We start from the raw sequence: 9,617 nt of genomic DNA on the forward strand, positions 1-9,617 counted from the left end.
TTTCTTCTATTGACTGTTCCCATTTTGTTGTTGTTATTTGTATTATTTATTTACTTGTTTGTATTATTACTTACTACCATTTTATATTATTTTTCTTCATTATTTTATTACAATGTATATTGTATACATTGATGCTTTGGCAATATTGATGCAACGTTGTTCAAGCCAATAAAGCAGCTTGAATGTGAGAGAGAAAGAGAGAAGATGACTGTAGTCAGCTCCTGCTGCCACGACATGTAGAGCTGTGGGCGGTGGACTGGAGACCATATATGTCAGGTGTCAGAGTGTGTAAGTCTCTGAGTTGACCAAGCACCCCCCATATACACACACTCACACCAGCACAGATCCACACAGAGCACAGAGCACTCTCATAGCACGCCCCACCCAGGCATAAGCATGCTTGCTCTGGTCTGTTCTCTGCTCCAGGACTGGACACTGGCCTGAGATGTCATTCTGATGACAAGGATCTGGATGTAGAGGTTGACCTGTGAAAAATATGCTTCTCATTGGTTTTTATTGCCTCTTATTGGTTCTTATTGCTTATTATTGCTTCTTATTGGTCCCTATTGGTTCTTATTGCTTGTTATTGCTTCTTATTGGTCAGTTTGGTTTCGGAGAATGGTGTGTGGGTTTGATTCCTGCACAAGTCAGATATACTGACTATATGAAGTGTTATCTACTAAGTCCATTTGGATAGAAGAGTCTGTTAAGTGACCAGAACATATTATTGAACATTCAGGTCACCACAGAGGGTTTGTAGCAATTATTCTTCTCAGAGAATTCCATCATAATGTCTACATCCCTAATGGCACCCTATACCCTACATAGTGCACTAATTTTTAGCAGGGCCCACAGGGAATAGGGTGCCATTTGAGATACAATATGTGTATGTGCTATTGATATCACCTAATTACCTGGCTGGTAAACTAAATAGACCGCTCTGTACTTGTTAACACTGTAACNGAGGTAATAACCTGGCTATATACACAGAGTACCAGTACCTAGGAGATGCGTAGGGTACGAGTCATTGAGGTAGATATGTACACAGAGTACCAGTACCTAGGAGATGTAGGGTACGAGGTAATATCTTGGCTATATACACAGAGTACCAGTACCTAGAAGATGCGTAGGGTACGAGTCATTGAGGTGGCTATATACACAGAGTACAGTACCTAGGAGATGCGTAGGGGTACGAGTCATAAGGTGGATATATACACAGAGTACAGTACCTAGGAGATGCGTAGGGGTACGAGTCATTGAGGTAGATATGTACACAGAGTACCAGTAACTAGGAGATGCGTAGGGGTACGAGTCATTGAGGTAGATATGTACACAGAGTACCAGTACCTAGAGATGCGTAGGGGTACGAGTCATTGAGGTAGATATGTACACAGAGTACCAGTACCTAGGAGATGCGTAGGGGTACGAGTCATTGAGGTAGATATGTACACAGTACCAGTACCTAGGAGATGCGTAGGGGTACGAGTCATTGAGGTAGATATGTACACAGAGTACCAGTACCTAGGAGATGCGTAGGGGTACGAGTCATTGAGGTAGATATGTACACAGAGTACCAGTACCTAGGAGATGCGTAGGGGTACGAGGTAATAACCTGGCTATATACACAGAGTACCAGTACCTAGGAGATGCGTAGGGGTACGAGTCATTGAGGTAGATATGTACACAGAGTACCAGTACCTAGGAGATGCGTAGGGGTACGAGTCATTGAGGTAGATATGTACACAGAGTACCAGTACCTAGGAGATGCGTAGGGGTACGAGTCATTGAGGTAGATATGTACAACTAAGAATAATCTGACAGACAGTAAACAGTAGAAAAAAAAACAGTCAAAAAAATTGCAGATTCAGACCGGTAGCGATTGTTTAACTATTTAACTAATTATTTAGCCGTATTCAGGGTAGAAGCTCTTCGGGGTCTTGTTGGTTCCAGAATTGGTGCATTGGTACCGCTTGCCGTGAAGGTAGCAGAAAGAACAGTCTATGACTTGGGTGGTTGGAGCCTTTGACTATTTTTAGGGCCTTCGTCTGACACCGCCTGGTATAGAGGTCCCGGATGGCAGGGAGCTCGTTACCAATAACCTGGGCCGTCCTCACTACTCTCTTTAGCACTTTGCGGTCGGATGCCAGGCAGTCAAGATGTTCTCAGTGGTGCAGCTACAGAACTTTTTGAGGATCTTTTCAGATTCCTGTCTTCACGACTGTGTTGGTGTGTTTGGAGTATGATAAATCCTTAGTGATGTGGACACCGAGGAACATGAAGCTCTCGACTCGTTCCACTTCAGATCCATCGGCCCTCCGTTTCCTGTAGCCAACGATCAGCTCCTTTGTCTTGCACACAGCCAGGTCTCTGACCTCCACTCTGTAGGTGGTCTTATTGTCATCGATGATCAAGCCTACCACCACCGTGTCGTCGGCAAACTTAATGAAGCTGTGCGCAACCACACAGTCGGGGTGAACAGGGACTACAGGTGGACTAAGGGGCCCCCGTGTTGAGGGTCAGAAATAGCAGAGAGAGAGAGAGAGAGAGCGTGTGAGCGTTAGAGCGAGAGAGAGACAGAGGGAGAGAGAGAGAGAGAGAGAGAGAGAGAGATACAGAGACAGAGAGAGAGAGAGAGACAGAGACAGAGACAGAGACAGAGACAGAGACAGAGACAGAGACAGAGACAGAGACAGAGACAGAGAGAGAGAGAGCATGTGAGCGAGAGAGCGAGAGAGTGCGAGAGGGAGAGAGAGAGAGAGAGAGAGAGAGAGAGAGAGAGAGTGCAGAGGACTGGGTGAACCCCTGGATTAGAGGTTTAACTGGCTGCCATGAAATCCCCTTTTCCTCTCCACTCATCAAAAGGAGATAAAGGAAATTGGCCTCATTCTAGAAAAAAGAGAGATTCTCCTGTCATAGTGGTCTGTCTCCCTTGTTGTTGTTTCAAGTAAAATGCCTCTGACATCACATTGGTGAATGTGTTGTTTTTCTCTGTTGTGAGAGAAAGGGTGTGCGTCCCAAATGTATTTTATAGTGCAATATTTTTGATCATAGCCTAAAAAAGTGAATCCGGCCTGGCATTGGAATCTGCCATTGTCTTGCCTCCAGGACAGCCGGGGGAGAACAGAGACAGAGAAGGAGACAGAAAAAGAGAGAGAGAGTGAAAGAGAGAAAGAGAGGTTGCTATGGTTACCTCCCCAGGAGATGGGAGCGCACTTGTTTATCTGTTGGCCAGTGAGCGGCTGGTGGGCTCCCGAGCAGATGTGGTGTGTGTGTGTTTTCATCACCTTCTTCTCCAGAGGAGGAACCAACCAGCCACCACTGACCTGAAGCCAGCTCTACTCTCTCTGTTTTTACCACGGCAACCGCCAAACAAACACTACTGTCTACCACTGTGCTCAAAATGCCTAATACGTAAACATAGACTCTACCTTGCAGATTCACACATACTGTTGTGTTGAGGAAGCCTCCACCAGGGCAGATCTCAGAGGAAGAGAAACAAGGAATTATAGGTTGTTAGCAAACCACAAACAGAGATCTACTGGAACTAACAACAGGGGACACATGCTGCTAACGTAGAAAGACAGACAGACAGACAGACAGACAGACAGACAGACAGACAGACAGACAGACAGACAGACAGACAGACAGACAGACAGACAGACAGACAGACAGACAGACAGACAGACAGACAGACAGACAGACAGAGACAGACAGACAGACAGACAGACAGACAGACAGACAGACAGACAGACAGACAGACAGACAGACAGAGAGATACAGAGAGAGCGAGAGAGAGGGGAGTGAGAGAGAGAGAGATACATAGAGAGAGAGAGCAAGAGAGACATAGAGACAGAACGAGAGAAAGAATAAACAGAGAGAGAGAGAGAGAGAGAGAGAGAGAGAGAGAGAGATCAAGACAGAATGAGAGAGAGAGGGGAGAGAGAGAGAGAGAGATACAAAGAGAGGGAGCGAGAGACAGAGAGAGAGAGAGAGAGAGAGAGAGAGACCTATAGCTCGTCTCTTGGTGGTAGTACTGTAGACTACTTATTCACTGACCTCAACCCAGAGTCTCTCAGAGCTTTCACAGTCAGTCTGACACTGACACCCCTATCAGATCACAGCAAAATCACAGTCTACTAGAACAGGCATCAAAGCCAAAGGAACCGAATAATATTAAGAAATGCTATAGACAGAAGGAACGTAATGTGGAAACCGACCAAAAAACATATTCAAACCTTTTTAGACAACTTCCTGGACAAAATGTTTCACTGTAGTAGGGAAGGTGTAAACTTGGCAGTTGAAACCTAACAGTATATTCCCTATCAAATCTAAAAAATGTAGAAGAAAATCAACAATGACAAATGGTTGATGAAGAATGCTGAAACCTAAGAAGGAAACTGAGAAACCTATCTAACCAAAAACATAGAGACTCAGAAAACCTGAGTCTACACCTTCACTATGGTGAATCACTAAAACAATACAGAAATACACTACGGAAAAAGAAGGAACAGCACGTCAGAAATCAGCTCAATGTATGTGAAGAATTTATAGACTCGAACCACTTCTGGGAAAATTGGAAAACACCAAACAAACAACAACCCAAAGAGTTACCTATCCAAAACGAAGATGTATAGGCAAACCACTTCTCCAATCTTTTTGGCCCTATAACAAAGAACAAACAGCAAAAACATATACAAGATCAAATGCAAATCTTAGAAACCATTATTAAAGACACCAGAACCCACTGGATTCTCCAATTACATTGAAGGAACAAAATACAAACCCTCCAATTCAAAAAGGCCTGTGATGTTGATGGTCTCCTCAATGAAATGATAAAATATACAGACCACAAATTCCAATTGGTTATACTTAAACTCTTTAACATCATCCATAGCTCTGGCATCGTCACCAATATTTGGAACAAGGGACTGATCACCCCAATCCACAAAGTGGAGACAAATTTGACCCCAAAAACTACCATGGGATATGTGTCAACTGCAACCTTGGAAAAATCCTCTGCATTATCATTAACAGCAGACTCATACATTTCCTCAGTGAATATAATGTACTGAGCAAATGTCAATTTGGCTTTTTACCAAATTACCGTACAACAGACCATGTATTCACCCTGCACAACCTATTGACAAACAAACAAACCAAAAAAAAGCAAAGTCGTCTCATGCTTTGCTGATTTCAAAAAAGCCTTTGACTCAATTTGGCATGAGGGTCTACAATACAATTATTAGAAAGTGCGTTGGGGGAAAAAACATACGACATTATAAAAATCCATGTACACAAACAACAAGTGTGCGGTTAAAATTGGTTAAAAAAACACACCACACATTACTTTCCACGGGGCCGTGAGGTGAGACAGGGATGATGTTTAAAAACGTCTTACTGCTGAAATCCCGCTAACGGGATCGATATGACAACAGCCAGTGAAAGTGCAGGGCACAAAACTCAAACAACTGAAATCTCATATTTAAAATTCATCAAACATACAAGAATTTTACACCATTTTAAAGATAAACTTGTTGTTAATCCAGCCACAGTGTCCGATTTCAAAAACATTATATGATGAAAGCACACCAAACGATTATGTAAACACAGCCATTTTTCTAGCCAAAGAGAGGTGTCACAAAAAGCAGAAATAGAGATAAAATGTATCACTAACCTTGATGATCTTCATCAGATGACACTCATAGGACTTCATGTTACACAATACATGTATGTTTTGTTCGATGAAGTTCATATTTATATCCAAAATCTCAGTTTACATTGGCGTGTTATGTTCAGTAATGTTTTGCTTCCAAAACATCCGGTGATTTTGCAGAGAGCCACATCAATTTACAGAAAAACTCATAATAAACATTGATAAAAGATACAAGTCTTATGCGTGGAATTGTAGATATACTTCGCCTTAATGCAACCACTGTGTCAGATTTAAAAAAAACTTTATGTAAAAAGCGGTATATTACTAACTAAGGACTAGTTCACCAGGGTATATTAGAACTAGGACTATTCACCAGGGGTATATTACTAACTAAGGACTAGTTCACCAGGGGTATATTACTAAGGACTAGTTCAACCAGGGGTAATATTACTAACTAAACTAGTTCACCAGGGGTATATTACTAACTAAGGACTAGTTCACCAGGGGTATATTACTAACTAAGGACTAGTTCACCAGGGGTATTACTAAGGACTAGTTCACCAGGGGTATATTACTAACTAAGGACTAGTTCACCAGGGTATATTACTAACAAGGACTAGTTCACCAGGGGTATATACTAACTAAGGACTAGTTCACCAGGGGTATATTACTAACTAAGGACTAGTTCACCAGGGGTATATTACTAAGGACTAGTTCACCAGGGGTATATACTAACTAAGGACTAGTTCACCAGGGTATATTACTAAGGACTAGTTCACCAGGGTATATTACTAACTAAGGACTAGTTCACCAGGGTATATTACTAACTAAGGACTAGTTCACCAGGGGTATATTACTACTAAGGACTAGTTCACCAGGGTATATTACTAACTAAGGACTAGTTCACCAGGGGTATATTACTAACTAAGGACTAGTTCACCAGGGGTATATTACTAACTAAGGACTAGTTCACCAGGGGTATATTACTAAGGACTAGTTCACCAGGGTATATTACTAACTACAACTATAGACTAGTTCACCAGGGGTATATTACTAACTAAGGACTAGTTCACCAGGGTATATTACTAACTAAGGACTAGTTCACCAGGGGTATATTACTAACTAAGGACTAGTTCACCAGGGGTATATTACTAACTAAGGACTAGTTCACCAGGGGTATATTACTAACTAAGGACTAGTTCACCAGGGGTATATTACTAACTAAGGGACTAGTTCACCAGGGGTATATTACTAAGACTAGTTCACCAGGGGTATATTATTACTAACTAAGGACTAGTTCACCAGGGGTATATTACTAACTAAGGACTAGTTCACCAGGGTATATTACTATCTAGGACTAGTTCACCAGGGTATATTACTATCTAAGGACTAGTTCACCAGGGGTATATTTACTATCTAAGGACTAGTTCACCAGGGGTATATTACTAACTAAGGACTAGTTCACCAGTTATTACTAACTAAGGACTAGTTCACCAGGGGTATATTACTAACTAAGGACTAGTTCACCAGGGGTATATTACTATCTAAGGACTAGTTCACCAGGGGTATATTACTAACTAAGGACTAGTTCACCAGGGGTATATTACTAACTAAGGACTAGTTCACCAGGGGTATATTACTAACTAAGGACTAGTTCACCAGGGGTATATTACTAACTAAGGACTATTTCACCAGGTATATTACTATCTAAGGACTAGTTCACCAGGGGTATATTACTAACTAAGGACTAGTTCACCAGGGGTATATTCTAACTAAGGACTAGTTCACCAGGGGTATATTACTAACTAAGGACTAGTTCACCAGGGGTATATTACTAACAAGGACTAGTTCACCAGGGTATATTACTATCATAATATTACTGAGAGACTAAATGTTATTTATAATAATCGGTCACAAGTGTTTCTCTAAAAGCTGTCTGGGTTTAAATATCTTCTATTGTACAGAAAGCTGATTCGATTATTATTACTAGATTACTTAGATTACTTATCGCTCAAACAGGGAATTAACTAAATGTCTGACAACCAAAACCAAACTAAACCGGTGGGGTTTAAGAGGGTTCTGAAAGAGGGTTCTGAAAGACACTCATGGGATGTCCACTGAAAGTTGACCCATTCTGTAAATGTGGCTCCATCCCTAACACTCACCGAGAGGCTGTGTAGGATGATGTGTTCTGGGGACAGGGGGAGGAGCTAGCCGTCAGTGTGACGGTGGGATTGCTGGAAAGGCTGAGCGGCAGGCTCTGATTGGCTGCTGTCTGAAGGAAGTATGTCCCTGGAGTCCCTGTAGGGTGCAGGTGGAAAGACTGCACACACACACACACAGTGATTGTTGTGATAGCATAGTGAGATTAAAAGAGGATTACATCAACATTGTGTCTACATCTAAAAGGTAATATTTTGGTCTAATCCAACTCACAGGTAGGATCTGTAAGGTCTGCAGAGCAGCAGTGTTGAGGGTGATGGTCTCTGTGTCACTGGCACCAGCACTGTCTGAGGTTGATAGAGACCCAGTCAGTACACCACACACACACACCACACACACACAACACACACACACACCACACACACACACACAGCACTGTCTGAGGCTGATAGAGACACCAGTCACTACACACACTTACTTCCCCCCCTCCCCTGTACTGACCCAGGTGTGTGATCTGCAGGGGGATCTGCAGTGCTGTGACGGGCCGGGGGGGGAGCTACAGCACTCCTCCAATCGCGTGACTCGGATCTGCAGGGAAGGGCTACCTGGCCCAGTGCCCACCCCTAACGGCACCTGAGTCTCCATCAACTCCTGAAGACCCTTCAGTAACACTACACACAAACACACAGTATTATCTGCAGTAGTAACACTATCACTAGTTGTTAACATGTATGATTTAACATGTTGCTGATACTGATATGAGAGGTCAGAGGTGAGGATAGGTAAGCGTCAGGGGTGAGGAGAGGTCGGGTCAGAGGTGAGGAGAGGTAAGGGTCAGAGGTGAGGATAGGTCGGGTCAGAGGTGAGGAGAGGTCGGGTCAGAGGTGAGGAGAGGTAAGGGTCAGAGGTGAGGAGAGGTAAGGGTCAGCTGTCAGAGGTGAGGAATGATGAGAGGTAAGGTCAGGGGTCAGAGGAGAGGTCAGAGTAAGGGGTTAGAGGTGAGGAGTGATGAGAGATAAGGTCAGAGGTGAGGAAAGGTAAGGGTCGCTTCAGAGGTGAGAAAAGATGAGGTAAGGGTCTGAGGTAGGGTCAGAGGTGAGCCCAGGGTGTGTACCGTGGAAGGGCAGTTCCTTGTGATTGCTACTTGTCTCTTGATGCTCCACCACTTAGATCTGAGCCACTGAGGAGAGCGAACACTGCTCCACCCCCCCGCTAGCTCCTCCCACTTAACTCATTCTCATCATCCACATCCAACTCCACTATCCTGCACACACACACACACACACACACACACCGAGAGAGAGTAAGCCAGAAGAAGTAGACACCAGATAAAGGTACTTTCATCAATAAAGCTGGTTTGAATTCTGCTTTCTAATAAATGTAATTACCCACCTAGACCCCCACCACCTAGACCCCCACCACCCAGATACACCCCACCACCCAAATACCCACCACCCAGAACCCCACCACCCAGACCCCCACCACCCAGAACCCACCACCCAGAACCCACCACCCAGAACCCCACCACCCAGAACCCACCACCCAGAACCCCACCACCCAGATACACCCCCCCCCCAGATACACCCCACCACCCAGATACACCCCACCACCCAGATACACCCCACCACCCAGATACACCCCACCACCCGATACACCCCCCACCCAGATACCCAACCCCACCACCCAGACCCAACCACCCAAATACCACCACCCAGACCACTCCCTACCTGTGTACTAAGCTGAGATCCTGGTCTTTGGTCCACTCCGTCCCTCCACTCTGTTTCCAGTTGAGGTAGTTGAG

General features: G+C 44.0%; 1 long non-coding RNA gene across 1 annotated transcript; it reads right to left on the bottom strand.

The window, feature by feature from the left end:
* Positions 1-7,858: 7,858 nt before the first annotated feature.
* On the bottom strand, positions 7,859-9,005 carry LOC116360166 (uncharacterized). The gene is made up of 4 exons (XR_004206953.1): positions 8,931-9,005; positions 8,318-8,487; positions 8,090-8,163; positions 7,859-7,976 (listed from the first exon to the last, which is right to left on the bottom strand). It is a non-coding gene; the product is annotated as an uncharacterized LOC116360166 (long non-coding RNA).
* Positions 9,006-9,617: the final 612 nt, after the last annotated feature.

This window comes from Oncorhynchus kisutch, unplaced genomic scaffold (assembly GCF_002021735.2).
Source record: "Oncorhynchus kisutch isolate 150728-3 unplaced genomic scaffold, Okis_V2 Okis07a-Okis12b_hom, whole genome shotgun sequence".
Lineage (NCBI taxonomy): Eukaryota > Metazoa > Chordata > Actinopteri > Salmoniformes > Salmonidae > Oncorhynchus > Oncorhynchus kisutch.